This window comes from Eubalaena glacialis, chromosome 13 (assembly GCF_028564815.1).
Source record: "Eubalaena glacialis isolate mEubGla1 chromosome 13, mEubGla1.1.hap2.+ XY, whole genome shotgun sequence".
Taxonomy (NCBI): domain Eukaryota; kingdom Metazoa; phylum Chordata; class Mammalia; order Artiodactyla; family Balaenidae; genus Eubalaena; species Eubalaena glacialis.
The window spans coordinates 66,230,713-66,250,723 of record NC_083728.1 but is presented as its reverse complement, the minus strand read 5'-3'; the positions used below and the strand labels follow the sequence as shown (position 1 = coordinate 66,250,723).

At 47.8% G+C, this 20,011-nt stretch overlaps 1 protein-coding gene across 6 annotated transcripts in view; it reads right to left on the bottom strand.

Annotated features, from left to right (window-relative positions):
• Positions 1–20,011, bottom strand: part of SNX29 (sorting nexin 29) — a 562,097-nt gene that overhangs the window by 190,897 nt on the left and 351,189 nt on the right. The gene's annotated exons all lie outside the window — the stretch shown is intronic.

Below are 20,011 nucleotides of genomic sequence, written 5' to 3'. Positions count from 1 at the left end.
TCTCAATGACCCCTGAGCATTTCCTGTTCAGGATGAGGTGAAGAAGCAGTCACTGGAAAACAGTAAGAGATTTTATGGAAGGATGGTTAAAGACGGAGTTACAGTAATAAAAATATGCCACCATGAAAGATCTCAATTACCTTCACAAAAAAAAAGGACTGTTAATCCTACTGAGATCATCATGGGTATGTAAAAGCATGTAATTTTGGAGCTATAGAGGCCTAATTAGGAGCTGAGAGGCAAGGTATCAAATGTGCAAAGGCAAAAATATGCATCATCACCGTGATGACCATCACGCACAGACACACGGTGTGTAAACACAAAGGGAAATGTCTGTCCCGCAAATGGCTCTATCCTTTCCCCTCACATGTGTGAGCAATTTAAGGCAGCCGAACACGACCTTCTCTTCTGACTCAGAAGGGCCCCATGAGAACAGGATTGGGTGCAAGAAACTAAAACGCCTGGCGGAATGGCAATTCTCATCCAGAGCAGACAGCGAATGGCCAGCACTTGTAGATGCTCAATAAATCATGATGTTATCAGACCTTGGGAATGAGCTTCCTTTTGTGATAGGATTGAATTTGAACTGGAGAGAACTTAAGACTGTGGATCAAAACTAAGAAGAACCAAGAGGGATAGAGAAGGGTGCGGGGTGACGAGGGAAAGTTTCACACTGTGCACCTGTCAGGGCATTCTCCTTATCCTCAATCTTCATCAATCGTGATAAGGATCCGGGGGTGGGTAATGCTCCCTGCCCCCCAGATGACGGAACTGAGGATCACAGAGGCTGAACTTGTCCAAGGCCACACATGTAGGAAAGGGATATGAATCCAGGTCTGTCCAGGCTTTTCTGCTACAAACCCTTAGCAAACAGAGGAAAAGCCAGCTCAAAGGTGACAGGAGAAGGTGAGACTTGGCAAAGTCTTGCCTGTACAGAGGATAAGAAGACACTAGAAGGTAGTCCTTAGAGAAACAGCAGGCTCCTTTTGGAGGCAGGAGGATGCAGTGGTTATGCAGCCTGGGCTCTGGGACCACACGGCTCAGGATCCAATCCCAAGCTCCTGACTGTGTGGCCACGAGCAAGTCACTTGACTTCTCTGCATCACACTGTCCTTGTCTGTAAAATGGGTATGTATAATACTAATACGCACAGGGTTGTTCTGAGAACAAGAGGAGTTGATACGTGTAGAGCATGTGGAACACTGCCAGGCAGGTAGAAGGGTCTCCTTGACTGACCTGTGCGCTATAATAATATGACAACTATTGAGAAGTTGTCTGTTATCCTTGACACCAGACACGAATCTGCCCACCACCTGGGGGTGTCTCACCCCATACATGGCAGCCCTGAGGGAGAACGGCCCAAGCTGAGGCCCTTCCAGGTTCCTGGAACTAAGCAATTCAATTGGGCTCCGGGCGGCAGGCTTTGTTAAGGAGCTGCTGTTGAGAGATTCTTTCAAGCCCAACAAGGAGAAACCCACCTAACCGCTTGAGAGAACATCAGTTTCAAAAGATCAGGAACTCCCTGGGCTGGGGGTCGGGGTGGCCCTGCTGTTAGAGGGACTGTTATTTTCCTCTGGGTGGCTGGGGTGAGAGCTGGTACAATCTATCAGGGGAAGCCACAAGGCTGTGTGTACTGAGATCCCTAAAGACACCTACATCCTTTGACCCAGAAATCACAGTCCTCTGCTATCCAGAGAAACAAAGACGCCAACCAAAAGGTCCAACTATAGAGGAATGATTCAAGAAATTATGACATGTCCATATGAGATGCCTGGTTTAAAAAGACACGAGTTACACACACACACACTCATGAAGGTACGAGCACAAAAATAATTCTGGAAAAGGATCTAAGAAAATAACAGTGGCTATCGTTGATAATAGATTAGGAGTGGGATTGGGGAGAGAAATGATGCTTATTTTTCATTTGCTATCTTTCTGGAAGATTAAAAAAATTTATCTTTTGAGTGAATTGCTTTAAAAGAATTTAAATGTGCTTTTCAAGAATGAGATAGCATTCCACATGCAGTTATGAAAACATCTCCAAGATGGACCATCACGTGAAGGCAAAAGCAGGGTACAGACGGTGGGTCTAATACACTACCTTGGGTGCGAAAACAGAGAATGAAGAATATCAAGTTGTATTTGTTTGGTTTTGCATCAAGAAGGTAGAGAAGTGAAGTTCAAGGCACCAATCAAAGGGGCACCAGCCTGTGGGCGCTAGGGGTGGGGGTGGGACCCAGGCAGCAAGGTGGGAGCAAGGGTATTTAGCCAACACTCTTTTGTATCGTTCGAGTTTCGAAATAATCTAATACTAACAATTAAAAATGTAAACTAAAATGCATTATCCCACCAAAAGAGTGCTTTTGATAAATGTCTAATGGCATAGAAAAAAAGCTCCTGGTCTCTGTTTAATAAAAAGCCGCTATGGGGAATTCCCCGGCAGTCCAGTGGTTAGGGCTCGGCGCTTTCACTGCCAAGGGCCTGGGTTCAATCCCTGGTTGGGAAACTAGGATCCTGCAAGCCGCAGGGCACGACCAAAAAAAAATTTAAGAAGAAAAAAAAAAAAAAGCTGCTACGGACTGCAAATGCCTAGTGCGAGTCTTAAATATATCTCATAATGACTGTGGATCAATATTAGGATGAAAGAGATCTGAAAGACAGTGGGGTGGGTATCAGAGAGAGGGCAGTCAGATGGATCTGTAGCATGGATCTGAACTTTCCTGTACTTTCTACAATGAAGATGCATTAATCGTGTAAACACTAACAGATACATATTATATTGTATATACGTACATACATAATATACACCTACATAATTATATACATAATACATTAAGTGTGTATCGCATCACTGCGTAAGTGAATAAAATAGTCTTTCCAATCCTCCCCCGCAGGATGGGAGAGGCTGTGCCTTCAGGTCTTCTATTCACGGGGGATGAACGAGGGCTAAGGCTGGCTCTGAAGCGCCCCCTTCCAGACACCAGTCTCCCCTCAGCGCTTCCACATGGAACCCAGTGCCTTCTCTGGCGGGGCTGCAGGGTGGCTCTCCACCTCTCTTCTCTGAGCTTTCCCTCAGCACCTGAGCCTGGGGAAGGTTCTTCGGCACAATGTGAGGATCAGGTAGGCAGATCGGAGGAAGGACCCACAGACTGTGAAGGCACCAGTGGCATCATTACACTGCCTTTAAATGCAGCCTCGTCTCAAACGGGATGTGAACAGAGCTTGGACCCAGGGAACCTCATTCACAAGAAGCAAGGTTCTGACTGTCTGCCCCACCAGGCTGAGGGGAAGGGTGACCAGAAGCAAAAGACAAGGTGAGGTTTTTAAGGACAGATGTCACTCTACAATGATATGAACAGAGAGCTTCTTGAAAACAATCAATTTTTAAAAGAAAGTATCTTCCTGACAGATAAATTTCCCTTCAGGGATGCTTATTTGTAGGGGGACCCTCTTGGACAATGGATGTTAAGTACCTGGGAGTTGTTAAATCCTCCCAACTCAGGAGTTTTTCTTCTTTTTTAAAAAAATTTTTCCTTTTTTAAAAATATTTTTTCCTTTTTAAAAAATTTTTATTTATTTATTTAATTTTATTTTTGGCACTTTGGGTCTTTGTGGCTGTGTGCGGGCTTTTCTCTAGTTGCAGCGAGCAGGGGCTACTCTTCATCGTGGTGCACAGGCTTCTCATTGTGGTGGCTTCTCTTGTTGCAGAGCACAGGCTCTAGGCACACGGGCTTCAGTAGTTGTGGCACGCGGGCTCAGTAGTTGTGGCTCGCGGGCTCTAGAGCGCAGGCTCAGTAGTTGTGGCTCACAGGCTTAGCTGCTCCGCGGCATGTGGTATCTTTCTGGACGAGGGCTCAAACCCGTTTCCCTTGCACTGGCAGGCAGATTCTTAACCACTGTGCCACCAGGGAAGCCCCCAGGAGTTTTTCTTCTGATTACTGGCATTATTGGCATCAGCAAGCCAGGAGACATTTGTGTGTCTGCCTGAGTTCAGGGAGGCTGGCTGGAAAAAGAGTCCGTGAACTTTCTGACCTCGGTGGAATAGATCTTAAAAATCAGGCCAGGCTCTGCAGCAACTACAGGATGATAACTGATGGCCAAACTTATTAAACATCTTAACATGCCCTCTTTTCATTCTGTCTACCCAGATTGGAGCTAGATAGCATCTGGGGTTTACAGTAAGCATCCAGAAAGCTGATTTGACTTCATATTCTGGCAGTGAAAGACTTGTGGGGTAGAGATTTTGTAAGAAAAATCAACTTTCTATTGATACTGGCCACAAACATCCCTTGTGCCTTCCTGAAGCCCTGGGGAGTCTTGGAGGACACATCTCTGCAATGGAGGGTTCTTTCTGATTCCCTCCAACATGGAGCACAAGTAAGTGTGGTTGTCCTCATTTGCTTCTCCCTGGCCCTGCGGAGAAGGCGGCTCATCATCTGGCCTGCGGTCTGGGGGTTCGGGGGTCAGTATGTGAGTGCAGAGAAAGGCAGAGCCCATGGCTGGAGAAACAGAGCAGCCAGGATTTCTGGGTCTTTCTGTAGCAAACATCCCAGGCGCTGCATACACAAGGATGTGGAGGGACAGGCGAGACCCACAATCAGAATCCTTTTCCATCTCTGGGTACACAAGTCAGCCTCCACTGATCATGAAAGAAGTCACATGGCTCTCTGAAGGCCCTGCTAGAAAGCAACAAAGATGGCGGGCAGAGGGGGCCAATGTGAATGGAACATCTACTATGCGCCAATGTATTCGCACATTATTAATCCTCAAATAAATACTGTGAAGGATGTATTATCGCAAGTCATGCTTCCCTCCTTTCTTCCCCCAGCCTCTTTGTACGGCTGGCTCTTTTCACATCTTTTCAGATTCAGTTAAAAGATGACCTCCTATGAGATACCTTCCCTGATCACCGGAAATAAGCAGATTCCACACTGCCACCCTCTACCATTCCCGGTGCTCAGGCTGCAATTATTCCACACTCTGTACTGGTCCCTCCCTGCGAGCTTGGGGACAGCAGCTTCCACGAAAGGTCGTTCACACAGGCCCTGGCATGTTGTGGGCACTGACTGAGCACTTGTGACTGAGGAAACAAGTGAATGATGAGGGAAGCTCCATTTCCACGGAAGTGTCAATCAAGTTTTAAACTGCTCTGGAGCAAATTCGGAATCATCATGCATGAGAAGGATGAGTTAGTTTGGAGATAAGAGGAACCAAAGGAAGAGAACCATATTCCTTGTCTTCTAATTACAGGGCTCTCGGATTCACTGCTCAAAAGACAAGGCAAAAAGGCAGACAATACAGGACAGCAAATCTTTGTCCCAATCATGAAAAAACACCCATAATTTATGTTTTCCAGTCACTTTCTCACACATCCCTCTTTTCACATAGCCTTTTCTTCAGCAATTAGCTCTCACTTTGCACTGCCAGAAATGACAACTATTTCCCATCCCACCAACACCTTGCTGTCTCTTCTCACTTTTTAAGAAGGAACAACATGTGAAATGCACGGCTGTCTCCAGCTTGGTCGCCGGGCCAGAGGACAAACAGGCTCAGGGCTGCTGCTTTGAACACAAAGCAGGCCTGGGCTTTCCTCCCCTCAGGGAGGCTGCTGCCAGGTCTGGACCACTTTCAGGGTTGTGTGTTTATCTGTTAATTTGTTCTTTGTTTTACAAATATACAATTAGAGGCATCAGCTGAGGCCCGAGACTCTCTACTGGGAGTAACGAACTGGCAAATAAGAGCTTTAAAGAGTCTTTAATTCAATCCTCTGAGTAGCCCTGGAAGCTTGCATAAAGGCAGGCCAGCACACTTCTGTGAATTAGTTTTTGATGTGTCTGCTTTTCCTAAAAAGACTCTGAGGGCCTCGGGAACAATATTCTCAGAGCCCCAGATGGTATCAGGCACATACTGATTGCTCAGAGCATGTTCCCAATGGATGGATAGATGTACAGATGAACAAATAGACAGATGGGGGACGGGATGGTTGGAGGAGAGCAGGGATGAGAAGGGAGGGGGCGTGAGAAAATTATCTAATTTACTAAGAATGGACATCTAGTTTCTTTCCAAGCAATTAAGATGCATGGACAACATACGTACAAAGAGCTTGCTAAGTGGCAGTTACTCTCATCGTTCAGGGGCAGAGTTCAAGGATGTTGGACACAACAGACAGGCGTTTGGGGCCCAGCAGTCCCCATGCACCAGTGAAGGGCCAGCTGCTCCAACACAGATGCACACACTGTTACTCAGACATTTAGTCTGCAAATCCGTACTAGGTTCCTCTTATGGGCCAGACACTGACAGACACCAGAGAGGCAGCAGGGAGCAGGGGAGATGAAGGCCTGGGGCCCACGGAGCACACAATCCATCCAGGGAGACAGTCTTGAAGAAACTGATAGCACAATTACAGTGTGAAAAGTCCATGGAGAAGAATCAAGATAACTAAGGTGTCTGGGAAGGCGATTCGGGAAAGAGGTTTGGAGGGACCGGCACTGGAGCTGAGGCCTGAGGGAGGACGGCGTGGCTCTGGTCTTTGCTCAGGTAGAGGGAAGCCTCCAAAAGGATTTAAGCAACGGAGAGACTGGGCAAGTCCCCGTTTGAAAAGTCACTCTGGGCAGCAGGCAAGAGGGAACAGCCAGGAGGCTGCTGAGCGAATATGCACATCCATACACACACACACTCATACGCACAAACACACATCCACATGCACGCGCACACACACAGCCATATGCACACCCCCCCATACACACACACCCATACGCACACACCCATACGCACACACACCCATACGTGCGCACACACACCCATACACATACCCATACGCACACACACCCGTATGCACATACCCATCCATACGCATACACCCATATGCACACACCCATATGCACACACCCATACACGCACACACCCCCATACACACACATCCATATGCACACACACACCAATATACACACACACACCCCCATGCACACACACCCACACACGCACACCCCCCCATACACACACACCCATATGCACACACACCCACACCCATACACGCACACACACCCATACACACACCCCCATACGCACACACACCCCCATACGCACACACACACATGCAGATGCCATCTCAACTTGGCACACCAGATAATTTGCCAACGTCTGCCCATTGCCTTTTCAGCAACAGATTTTTTTAAGCCTCACCTGTAAAGAAAGTACAAATCCACAAGGGTCTCCAGTTTCTCTAGGCTTAATTACTAATTAAGTAATTACTAATAGAAAGCTATTCTTCAGTTATGAATTCTCAGCCAATCTCTAGCGAAAGACTTAGGCTTCTTAAGAAGGAGCTGAGAGCATTCGACTCATCTAAACACTCTCCTGCTACACATGAGGACACCCAGGGCTGAGGAGTGGCTGGGTCCCCCAACTGCAGGTTTCTATGGCCCCACAGCACAGCGGGGGTCATGCCTGCTCCTGACAGATCTCCAAAGTTCCTAGTAGGTGCTGCAAGGGCTTAGTGGCCAGAGCCTCCCCTCCCCCAATGCCCTTCTTCAGCAAGAGCAGCTTCTAGGGACTTCCCTGGCTGCCCAGTGGTTAAGACTCTGCACTTCCACTGCAGGGGGCACAGGTTCAATCCCTGGTTGGGGAACTAAGATCCTGCATGCCATGCAGCCAAAAAAAAAAAGAGCAGCTTCTATTATACTTTGACCCATTTCTCATATCGAGTTTCCAAGGCAGAGCTCCTTTTAAAGAAAAGGGTACACAAGCATGATTTACTTAAGAAGAAAGAAGTTTAGAAAACACTCAACAAACTGCCTCATTTCACCTTTAACTCCCATTGAACAGCCAGAGAAATGGAGGCACAGAGCAACCAGAAGATGCCAAGGAGAAGCAGAGTTGCGCAAACTCTAGAATCCAAAACTGCTCTCACCAGGATTGCAGTGTAAGTGGAGAGTGAATGTAGGATTTCCTTAAATCCACAGCAAGCACAACTGAAACTGTCACTTAGAAATTAGCCAGGGACCACCAAGCAGCATTTAACAGCATTAAGATGTATCAAGGAGGTTTAAGCGGCAGGTCTGCGGAGCTCATTACTGCAGACAGGAGCAGATCTGAGTTTATCTGGGTTGATGCGCTGGAGACACTAGGCTGGAAGGACAACAGGAGGCCCCCTCCAGGCTTGTTACCTCAAATGCTGTCTTCCTGCAAACAGAGCAGCCCTCATGAGCTCGCACAGGCAGGCGTGCTGCTGGGGGAAACCCTCCAGGGCAGGAGGGGGGGCTCATTCATTTTTATATTCCTGGTCCCCAAACCCAGTACCTCCCCAGAATCAAAATCAACAGTTGGCAAACTATGGCCCACAGGCCAAATCCAGCCTGCGTTTGTAAATAAATTTTCATTGGAACACAGTGACGCTGGTATGACATGTGTGTATCACCTATGGCTGCTGTCACACTCTATCCCCAAAGTTCAGTCTGTGTGACAGAGACAGTACAACCCACAGCACCTAAAATATTTACTCTCTGGCCATTTACAGAAAAAGTTTGCCAACTTCTGCTGTCGTTGATGGTTGAACAGATGTAGAAAAATCATCAGTAATTTCAAGGAAACACTTCCTTCTTCTCGGTGGGGAGGAACAAATGTTTGAGCTCCACAGCTTCGTGAAACGACTTTCAGTACTTAGGTGTAAAGAGAGGCCCCAGATCTGGATGGAGGGGGAGGGATAAGAAATGACATTTAAGGATCCAGGCCCTTATTTACATTCATTTACATCATCCTCACAGCAACCTTTTAATATGAGGATTTCGTGTCCCATGTTCTACAAGAGGCTCAGAGAGGCTCTGCGATATGCCCATGGACACAGCAAGAATTCAAACCCAAGTTTGGCTGAAATCCGAGCTGTGCTCTGTTTACTACACATGCCGCCTCTCCCCAGAGAAACAAGGGTGCAAAACGAGAATCCAGGCTAATCCCTGAGGGAAGGAATCTGTTCCTTGTAACGGGAAATGACGACACTGGGGCAGTCAGAGCATGTATACACCTGCGCTCCCTGCGGCTACTGACACGTCTGGACTGTATTTCTGCCATTACAAGTGTGATGATTACATCAGCAGATAAGCAGGCACTGCTGACTTGCAGATAAAAGCAAAACGACTCTGGAATGTTTCCTCCCAGGGTTCTTTCTGGGGATTTAATTTCTACCCCTTCCAAATAAGAGAGCCACACCCTGGAGGCTGCTTCAGGTGCGTGAGGTGGGTTGGAGGGGTGAGTTTCTCAGGAAGTTCTTTAGTGATTCCCTTTGGCTGCCCAGGTCCTCGGGAAACACGCAGGAAGGGGCTGGTGTCTAAAGGTCAGGAAGACCCGGGCTTTGCCAGTTACTAACCATGAAACATATGCCCCAGTTTCCTCTTCTGTAAAGCGGGGCCAGCACTCACCCACCCCAACCTCTGCAGCATCCTGTTTATAAGCTGCCCAGCACGCTGCCTGTGCCGTTACAGTACATCGTCCTCAGCTGCCATTTCTTACCTTCCCTGTCACCTCCCTGCGGGAAGAGGACAAAACAAGAAGGGGAACTCGGGCCAGCTCCAGACTTTAGCGACCTTGCCTTCAGCTCGGGTGTTTTTTTTAATCAGAACCCATTTCCCACTACTGAGAATTCACCATGTCTCCTGATCTGTCTCCGGGGCAGCACAGGGCCGCCCACCAGCTGCTCCGAGCAGAGCAGCACCGGCCCCACCAGCAAGGATGGGCACTCGAGCAGGCTGTCCGCGTTCTCCTCAGCCCAGCATTTCTAGCCCCATCCAGCTGTGCCACAAGGAGCAAAGAGAACTGATGTAGTCCAGTGCCCCTCCCAGTCAGTGCTAAGGCACCGAAAACTGAACGGCCAACTTGGTTTCTACACGTCAGCAACAGAAACCTAGATGCTACTCTCTTTTATTGGATCTGTCCGCTCTGCTGGAACAGAAAGCTTCCTATTTTATTTCTTACCCTTCAACTCCCCTCTTATTAAGACTGATCTTGTATTTCCACATGTCTGTGAATATGGCCCAGGCTGAAAACGCACCTGGGGGTTTTCCCTTCCCTGTACTTTCAAGATTTCGATTTTTTTGGTAAGCAAACCACTTTCTTTGATTGACGTTTTGCCAAGAGGCCCAGCGTTAGCGGCAGCGCCCTGGCTGCTCTGCAGGGCATCACCCTGGCGGCCGCGGGTTGGGGGATGCAGTGGAGAGCACAGCAGCAAGAGCGCAGGGCACGGACGCCAGAGCCCAGCGCCTGGGGGCCCTCTTTCCAGTGCTGTGAGCCTGGCAAGTGGCCCGACCTCTCTGTGCCTCTGTTTCCTTCTCTGCAGAATAAATACAGCAATTCCACCTCCCTCGCAGGGTTGTCCTGACAAAGAAGTGAGACAGTTGATGTCAAGTGCAGGGAAGAGAGCCCGGGAGCCGGAGCTCCAAGTGCAGCCATGGCTGCATCACCCAGAGCAGCCCAGCACACGAAGGCCCAGCGGGAGTCCTCGTAAGGCCAAGTACACTGGGCTGGGCGTGGAGGCGGATCTTACGCTTCTGGAAGGTCTGAGCGCCTCTCACTCACCACACCCACAGCGGCTCAGGTCAGTCCTGGAGAACACGGTCCATCTGGCTGCCTCACTTCCCAGCACAATAGATACCATCTGTGTCCTCTACATGAGAAAACCCAGAAAGGTGACTTTGAAAAGTCACCCAGAGGCATCTCGTCTTGTCTTTTTTGTCCGTCTAGACCTATTATCACCATTTGTCAACACGGCAGTCAGCCAAAGCACATGGCTTTTCCTTTGTTTGCATGTTTGCTCCTGAGGTTTGGGGCAGCTGGAGACCATGCTGGGAGGGGACCACAGGCCACTGGGCACAGCTCCCATGCACGTCACTCACCAGGGAGAGGGGCTGCTGGGGCCAAGCTGGGTGAGAGCCCAGGGCTCTGCCCTCCTCCCACCCACCCCAGCCCCTGTGTCCTCTTCTCAGAGGCCTGGAGCCCCGTGGGACACAGCTTGAAACCCACCACCCTGGAGAAAACCTCCAGTTCCCCGAGTAGGACAATCCCCAGGCACAGCCTCTGGATTCACTCCTGGAGCTCTGGATTCACTCCTGCCACCGGCCATGTCCACTCCAGGTTCTTTCCTCACACAATTCCCCAGACTTGTGCCTTTCAAGGTTGGCATCTTTCAAACCCTACAAGGCTGAGGTGCCTCCACTCAGCAAAGCCTTTAGAACCTGAAGTTCCTCTTTTACAAAGAGAGCTGAAGGCTGCCCCGTGGTGTCCCCACGGCACTTTGTACGTGTGGCTGTTACGGCCCCTCCCACGTGCATGGAGATCACTGGTTTACTCCCTACTTCCCTAGACACCTGCAAGCTGACCGGGCACCAGGCTGTGCTTTCACCCACCTCAGACACCCAGGACCTATCATGGGGCCTGGCAACAGGGTAATAATCCGTGATGACATCTATCTTTCTATCCTAACAGAAAGGTCTGGAAGGATAAGCACCAAACTCACCAGGATGGTGGTCTCTGGGGAGGGGAATGGACCCGAGGGTGACTGACAAAGAGATTTTAACATAATGTCTGAATATTTACATTCAGAACGTATTCATGTAATACATGTGCCTTCCAAAACATTTTTTAAAATAATAGCAGCTGTAATGACTTGAATGGTGGCCCCCCAAGTGGTATGTCCATATCTTAAGGCCCAGAACCGGTAAATGTGACTTTATTTGGAAAAACAATTTTGCAGATGTAACTAGGTTAAAGATCTCGAGATGAGATCATCCTGGATTATCCAGGTGGGCCCTAAAACCCAATGACAAGTGTCCTTAGAAGAGACACACAGAGAGAAGCAGAAGAAGGCCATGTGAAGACAGAGGTGGAGATTGGAATGATGTGGCCACAAGCCAAGGAATGCTCAGGCCCGCTAGAAGCTAGAAGAGGCAGGAAGGCTCTTCCCCTGGAATCTCCAGATCATACCTGGCCCTGCCGGTGTCCACACTTTGATTTCAGACTTCTGGCCTCCAAAACCGTGAGAGAATAAATGTGTGTTGTTTTAAGCCACCAAGCTTGTGGTGACTTGTTACATTTATTGATCTCGTGCTCGGTGCCAGGCCCTGGGTTATACATTTTAAATGCGTCATTACCCCGCGGGGTTGATACTATTATCATGCTCATTTTATAGATGAGGAAACAGACACTCAGAGAGTTGACTTAACCTGCTCAAGGGCACAGGGCTGTAAGTGCCAGAGCCAGGAGTGGACTCAGGTGTGGGGTGGAGAGTCCACACTGGGCTGTAACACGCAGTGAAAGAACACGGCTTTGGGATTTGACAGGTCTAGGCTTGCACGCTTACTGTGCCATCCCAGCCAAGGCCCCCGACCTCTCCAAGCCTCACTCTCCTCAGGTATAAAGCAGGCAAGTAATACTTCCCTGCTAGGCTTATTATGGATTAAGTGAAATAATGCAGATAGAGTCTGGTGTACTGTATCCCAGGGCTGGGTACAAAGAAGGCACTCAGCAAGCATCTCCTGAAGTCACGAATAAGGTCGGGTCAGGGTGCTACTCACAGGCAGGGAAGGTCATGTCAGAGGCCGGGGGTAGGAAATGGCTGGAAGACATGATCTTCCGTGAGGAACATGCTGACTACAGGTGCAAACTATTTCCTACATTCACTCACCCAACCCAATCCACTGTGCTATCGGCTCTCGGAAACACCAGATGGGTGGGAGGATGGATGAGTCAATCGATTCCACAGAACAGCTCGGGCAGCTGGTCAGCCTTAGGGGTTCCACTGTGCGACAGTAAAAGGTGATGGCATTCATGGCAGAAAGGGAGAAAGAATTCTTAAAGCTGAGCTCCTGTCCTCGAGCACTAAAAAGCCCCACTCCTGAACCAGCGCCCAGACAAGCTGCCGTGTGATGTTCAGCGATGAACACCAGCAGTAACTCCAAAACAGCACCTTCCAGAAATACTCACATGTCAAAGTTAACAGCCCTGCCGCACACACACACCAGTGCCTCCCAAAACCAGCCTTAATAATGGCCTCATCATGGCTGGGCAGCCACCACTTGCTGCCACTGCTGACTTAGGAAGCCCATCACCAACACCCTCAGTTAGAGCCCCAGACCTCTCCCCGCAGAGATGAGACACGACAAGCAGTCCTGCCAGGGAGAAATCTGTCTAATTTTCAATCTGTCTTTTATCAACAAGCAATAAATAATGAAGTTCTGCTCATCAAAGATGCCAGGGACAGTGCAATTTAACATCTGTTTTTTAATTACATCTCCCAAAGTGCGATGTGTCCCCAATCCCCTTCGAAATTGATGACTTCCCAAGAAGATGCTTTTGGAACCGAGTCAAAGCAGCAAGAATACAGTCCTAGACCCACAGCCTGGTCCCTGCTCTGTTTCTAACACGCTGAGTGGCAGCAGGCAAGCCATTTCCCTGCTCTGAGCTTCCATTTCCTCCCCAAGGAAAGGAAAAGGCAGGATAAAGGGGTGGACTGTGGCTGTTTGCTGCCCGGCACCCACTCCCCTCCCGGGAAGCCACCCCACCAAGAGATCTGTGTGGAACAAACCCTACCCAGCCTTGATCCAAGGGTGAGCACCAAATAACACAGATCAGTCAGCATATCCTGTCCTTGTGGCCACAGTGACTGGTTCAAGCTGGTTCAATCAGAGTGAAGCCTGGGGATTTTGCTGGCTACAGTGGACAGTCTCGTTCTTTCTCTTGATGATTACTGAGAAGATGGGACCACGGCTCATCCAGCTCTGAACTTTTCAGTTGCCTAATGTAACAAATTCCTTGCTCTGCTGATGCCACTGTGGCTTGGGTCCTCTGTTTCTGCCACTGAACACATCCTAACTGATACAGAAACGATGATCCCTTCCAGGTCTGGAATTTATTTTATTTTATTCCATATGTTTTCCTAGGAAGGTCAAGCCCTCAAAAGAAAAACCCAAAGGAAAGCCTTCAATCCCTGCTGCCAAGGAGAGACTGGAGCTACTTCAGGACACAGACCATGTCGATCTTGTCTTTGATCTCCAGTTCAAAGCATAGTACGTGGAACTCGGGAAACTGAGAAACTTCACACACATGGACTGAATGGATACATCAATCAGACGGAGGTCTGCAAACTGTGGGCCCCTAAACAAGCTTTACTTCTCTAATGAGCATCGCCATCAAAGCCACCACAACTACCACCAGTATCACGGTTCAGTGAGTGCTACCCAGGTGCCAGGCACCAAAAGCTCTGCAGAGATTATGTAACTGAGGTCCCATCACCACCCTAGGAGGCAAGTAAGCTGCCACCTCTGGAAGTCACCAGGGCCAGCCACAAATAACTCTGCTCTTTCTAGGTGCCTGGTAGGACTGCGCATCCTCACTCACCTGCAGTGACCTGCGTCCAGGGGACTTGCTTTGCCAATGAAATAAGAGAAAAGTGATGTGTCTCATACCCAGGTGGAAGAGAGAGTGTGTGCTCGGCCAGGCTGTTCTGTCCCCCTACCACAGCCTGGGTCTGGGTGTGAGGATGATGACAAGATGCAGCAGAGGGCCAGCAAACCAGTGAAGGACATGCAACACGGATGAGACAGAAACCATCGTTTTCTATAGTGGCATTTTGGAGTTCTTTGTTACTGCAGCATAACCCAGCCCACCCTGACTAATATACCACACCCCATTTTATAGATGGGAAAACTGAGGCTCAAAGAGGTGAAGGGCCTTGTGCCAAACCATGCTGTTACTGAAGCAGAGAGGCACGTGTAGGCCTGGAGAACACAGACTTGGCCATTGTCGCTCAAGTTCTAAGGAGTTGTGATCCACCCCCACCCCGCAACCAGGTGACTTAGGGCTTTCACTGCCAGCCTTGCCCACACACTCTTGGTTGGAAACCCCGGGCACTAGGAAAACAGAGGTGTTGGTCCCTCTGTACCTCAGAAACCAAGAGTCCACCCTGAAACAGCAAAACTGACAAATACCAAGTTCCCCAAACCCCAAGACATATGAAAGTAGAGACATGTAAGAATATATACAATTCAGTATAATAATACAAAAAGAATGGAGGAGAGCGATGAAAGAAATAAAACAGAACTACTATGGAAGACCAGACCAGAGAACGTCAGTATGCAGAAAGTCCTGCCATAGAATTTCCAGATCATAAATTTCTATACAATCATTGCTCTATAATCAAAAAGCAGCAGTAATTTTGACTCAAATGCCTCTTGACCAAAGAGTGAAACAACACTAGTTACAAGATTCACTGTGTCCACAAACAAACAAACAAACAAAAACAAACAGTGAATGCTGAGAGGAAGCACAGCTTCTCCTGGCGTTAGGACCTGCGAGAACGCTCTCCCATGGGTGCCCCTCAAGGTGACAGGGATGTGAATTAGTGGGTGTCTTCAGAGTAGTCCCATGCTAGGCAGCCTCCTAACATATGTCCCGGTGGCCCCCGTCCTGGCATTCGTGCCCTGTGTCATCCCTTTCCCTGAGGGTGGGTGGGCCCTACTGACTCACTTCTAACCAACAGATGAAGGCAGAAGTGATGGGAAACCAGTTCTGAGGTTAGGTTATAAAAGACCGCGACTTCCATCTTGCTGGTCTCTCTCATGTTTTCCTGGCTCGCTCACTTCAATGAAGCAAGTGGCTATGATGAACCAGGGTGGTGAGAAACGGCCTCCAGCCAACAGCCCGGGAGGAACTAAGGCTCTCAGTCTAAGAGCCCCTGAGAAACTGAGTCCTGCCAACAAGCACACGGGTGAGTATGGAAACAGACCCTTCCCCCATCAGGCCTGAGACGTCTGTGGCCCGGACCCAGAGAAAGAACCAACTAAACCACATGGATTCCTGAAACCATAAGATCGTAAATGTTGCTATTTCAAAATGTTGTTTCTGCCTCTACGTTTTGGGACAATTTGTTATGCAGAAATAGACAACTAGCACAGTCCCTAAACAAGTATAATGATGAGTTTTGTTCACTGTTTCTGTGTTACCCCTTCATGAATCGTTGGCGTACTGCCCAATCCATCCCAGTGATGCTATGGGAACCAAAATAAGGTGGCCTAAAACCTTGATCCTGTGATAAAACAAAGAGGAGTACTTCCCACATATCAGCCCGTCACAAGGCACTGTCGTGATGTTTGCCACATTTGCGTACTACCTGCACTATTGTTTATTAATGTTATTTTTTAAATCAACTCACCTTTTTTAGTTATAAAATTTACTCAAAAGGAAATCACTCTAGCAAATAGAAAACCAGCTACACTTGCTATATAGAGAAGGCAAACTGAATCCAATCAAACCAAAACTCTATCAAATTCTAGGTGTCAGTGGTTCTCAACACCATCTGCGTTAGAATCACCCGAGGCAATGAGGGGGGTGCCCTGACCCCACTGCAGAGATTCTCCTTCTGCTGAGCTGGGGTCTAGATACCCCAGAATAGATACTCGTAGCTTATGGGCTCTGGCGAGGGCCTGGATGCCATCAGCTCAGCTCAGCTCACGTGAGTGTCTCCTCCACCACACTGCTGACTAGGAGGGCCCAGGGAACAGTCCATTCTCTGCATCACTGGTGCCCAGGTCAGCCCCCGACACATGGAGGATGCTACTGCATTATTTATGCAGTGAATAGATAAACATGGTATCATCCTGGATCCTGGGGATGGGCAAGATCGGACCGCTGTCCAGGGGGAGAAGTGATATTCCAGATGGGGGCCCGGGGCAGAGGGGGCAAGCCTCCTCCAGCCAGTCCTCGCTCTTCCATCAACAGTTTCCCCGGTTAGGACAACACAAATTCTCTCTGTGACTGATGGATAATTTCATACTCAAATTGGAAACGCTTAAACTGAGACATCATAGACATCGGGGTGGTAGACATATGATAGTTCCCTGAACATGACAGCAAATAAAAAATGAAAACAGCAATGTTGATCATCTCGTGACATATAAATCCATGGTCCCTTGTCGGTGTAGGGAACTGGCATAGAATGTTTCGCTTCAGTCAAATTCATCAAGTATTTTCTTTCTTTTTTTTTTTTAAATAATTTTATTTATTTATTTTTGGCTGTGTTGGGTCTTCATTGCTGCACACGGGCTTTCTCTTGTTGCGGCGAGCGGGGGCTGCTCTTTGTTGCGGTGCGCGGGCACCTCATTGTGGTGGCTTCTCTTGTTGTGGAGCACAGGCTCTAGACGTGTGGGCTTCAGTAGCTGTGGCATGCAGGCTCAGTAGTTGTGGCTCGCGGGCTCTAGAGTGCAGGCTCAGTAGTTGTGGCGCACGGGCTTAGTTCCTCCGTGGCATGTGGGATCTTCCTGGACCAGGGCTCGAACCCGTGTCCCCTGCACTGGCAGGCGGATTCTTAACCACTGAGCCACCAGGGAAGCCCCATCAAGTATTTTCTGAGCATCCATAGTCAGGATGCTATGGTGGGAAGTGAGAACTAATATTCATTCATTCATGCCACAAATATTTAATACTCTTTACCAGGTACTGGGGACACAGTCAAGTACACAACAGACAAAGGGAGACAGCAAATCAACAGCTCTATGCCAAGCAGTGATAAATACCATGAAGAAAAATAAAGCAGGGGGTGGAGGTGCTACTTTATTCAAGGTTATGATAAGCTGATATTTAGCCCCTACTTTGGATGATTTAGAGGTATTATCTCATTTAATTCAAACCTCATACAACTCTCTCTTGTGGGCATCACCCCATTTAGGGATGGGGACATGAAGACTCAAAAAGTAAGACCTACCAGCTCCACGCTTACTAGTCCTAAGGACTTGGGGACATTATCTATCTTACTTGTGCCTTAGTTTCCTTATCTCTAAAATGGAATCAGTAATATCTACCTCATGGGCTTGCTACTACATGTAAAACACTTGGGGAAAGATTTGGTATATAAAAAGTGCTCAATAAATGTTACCTGTTGAAGGTAGGAGTGTAAATGTCACTCTCACTTTTAAGGACTTCATTATCTGATGGAGAAGCCAAAAGATACACCCATGAAACTAGTGGATGATAATATCCATGAACGCACCATATTGATTTACACCACCAGTCCCCCCACCTGATAGGCCCATCTTCCCGACCAAGTTCTACTCATCCTTCAAAACCCAAGTCAAACCTTTCCTCTCTGAAGCCTTCCAGGACAATCCCAGCAGTTAATTAACCCAACACTGTGCCACCATTACACCTGATTCTACATAATTCTTTTATTTGTTTGTTACTTCAGTCATTCAACAAATACGTATCAAGAGCCTGCCCTCTGCCAGACCCTCCTCATACTCCACTGCAATTACGTGGTAACATGTCTCTGTGTGTCCTCCACTGGACAACAAACTTCTGTCCAGTGGCAGAAAAAAATCAACTGGGTATAAGTCAACAGAACAAATTCATTAATAAGTAAACAAAGGACAACATAAGAAAAGTAGACAAAATGGGTGGTTCAGAGGGGGAAAAGGATTACAGGAATTCAGAAGAAGTTAAAAATAGAAACAACTCAGTACTGACCAGGCCCCTGAGGGCTTTAGAATGAGCTGGATTTTGAAGGGTGCGGAAGATCTGGAAGGGTGGGAAGAAAGGAGAAGGCAACACATACCCAAACTCTTAGAGTAAGGATCTCTGGGAGAGGGACACTTGTATTTTATACTCTCTTCAGTTGTATAGTACTTAATTTCTTTCAAAAATAGATTCTTATATTATTTGTGTAATTTAATAAAAAAAAAATTTAAAGCATGTCTTCTGAAAGACAAAAGGCAGAGAAGCAAGGCAATGCAAGTAGAAGGGCACGAGCAAAGGTGAGGGGCAGGATTCCATGGCCCAAGAGCGAGAGGCGAGGACAAGGCCAGAGTCAGGTCCTGCTGCAGCATCTGCCAGATTCTTTCTAAAACAAGGCTAATACTATATATAAAATAGATAAACAACAAGGACCTACTACATAGCACACACAGGGAACTATACTCAATACCTTATGATAACCTACAATGGAAAAGAATCTGAAAAAGAATATATACAACTGAATCACATTGCTGTACACCTGAAACTAACACAACACTGTAAATCAACTCTACTTCAATAGAAAAAAAAAAGCCAAAAAAAGATCTGCATGTACGGAGGTACTGGGAGCCACAGCTGGCTGTGAGTCTCGCTGTAACAGGGGAAGGAGGTGATTCTCATTGGAGGCACATGCTCTCATGCTGGCAAAGGCCATGACACCCTGGGACAGGAAAAAAAAAAAAATCTGAGTGGACACAAGGGTCTTCTGACTTTATCAAAAGCCTTGTCAAAGTCAGATCTCAAACGGCTGGTTGGCAACATCCATCACATCTCAAAACACGGCCACCCACTTCAGTGTGGATAAGGCCCAGAGGTTTTGTGTGTCTGGGAGAACACAGCTTGAACCCTGGTCAGCAAAATCCTTTTCCTCAGAAACAAGAGCAGCAGCTCTGCAGACCCCACAGGCAATTCCAAGATGGTACCCGCCCCTCAGGAAGAGGTCATTTTCAAAAGAACAGGCAGCCAATGGTTTGGCTTGGTTTCCCAGAAAAGAAGACAACAACAGATCTAGGCACAATCGGCTCTGGATCCCACAAACCAGCTGACCAGGGAATCAACCTCCATGACACACACAGTAAAAACAGCATTTATTTCCGCTGGAAGATTACATAAATCCACTTCAAGGAGATTGGGAACGCTTCCAGAACAAACTGTAAGATCCCTCTGATGCCCAGATGTCCCTCTCCACTTTGGCAGCCCCAAGTTAATGATGGACCAGGAGCAAAAGAAGAAGAGATGGGCCTTTTTTTTTTTTTAATATTATAAAAAATAGGAAGAAATCTTTAAAAAAAAAAAAGTGAGTCACATGCAGTTGGTGGGGGAGGAGGACTAATCAGACGGGAACTCTGTTATCGTGGAGAAAGATATTTATTAAGAAATAAGCACATATAATATATTTAGAGGGTTTATACAAGTATAATCACGTGGTTATTACGTATCCTTGGAAATACAGTGTGTGTTAATT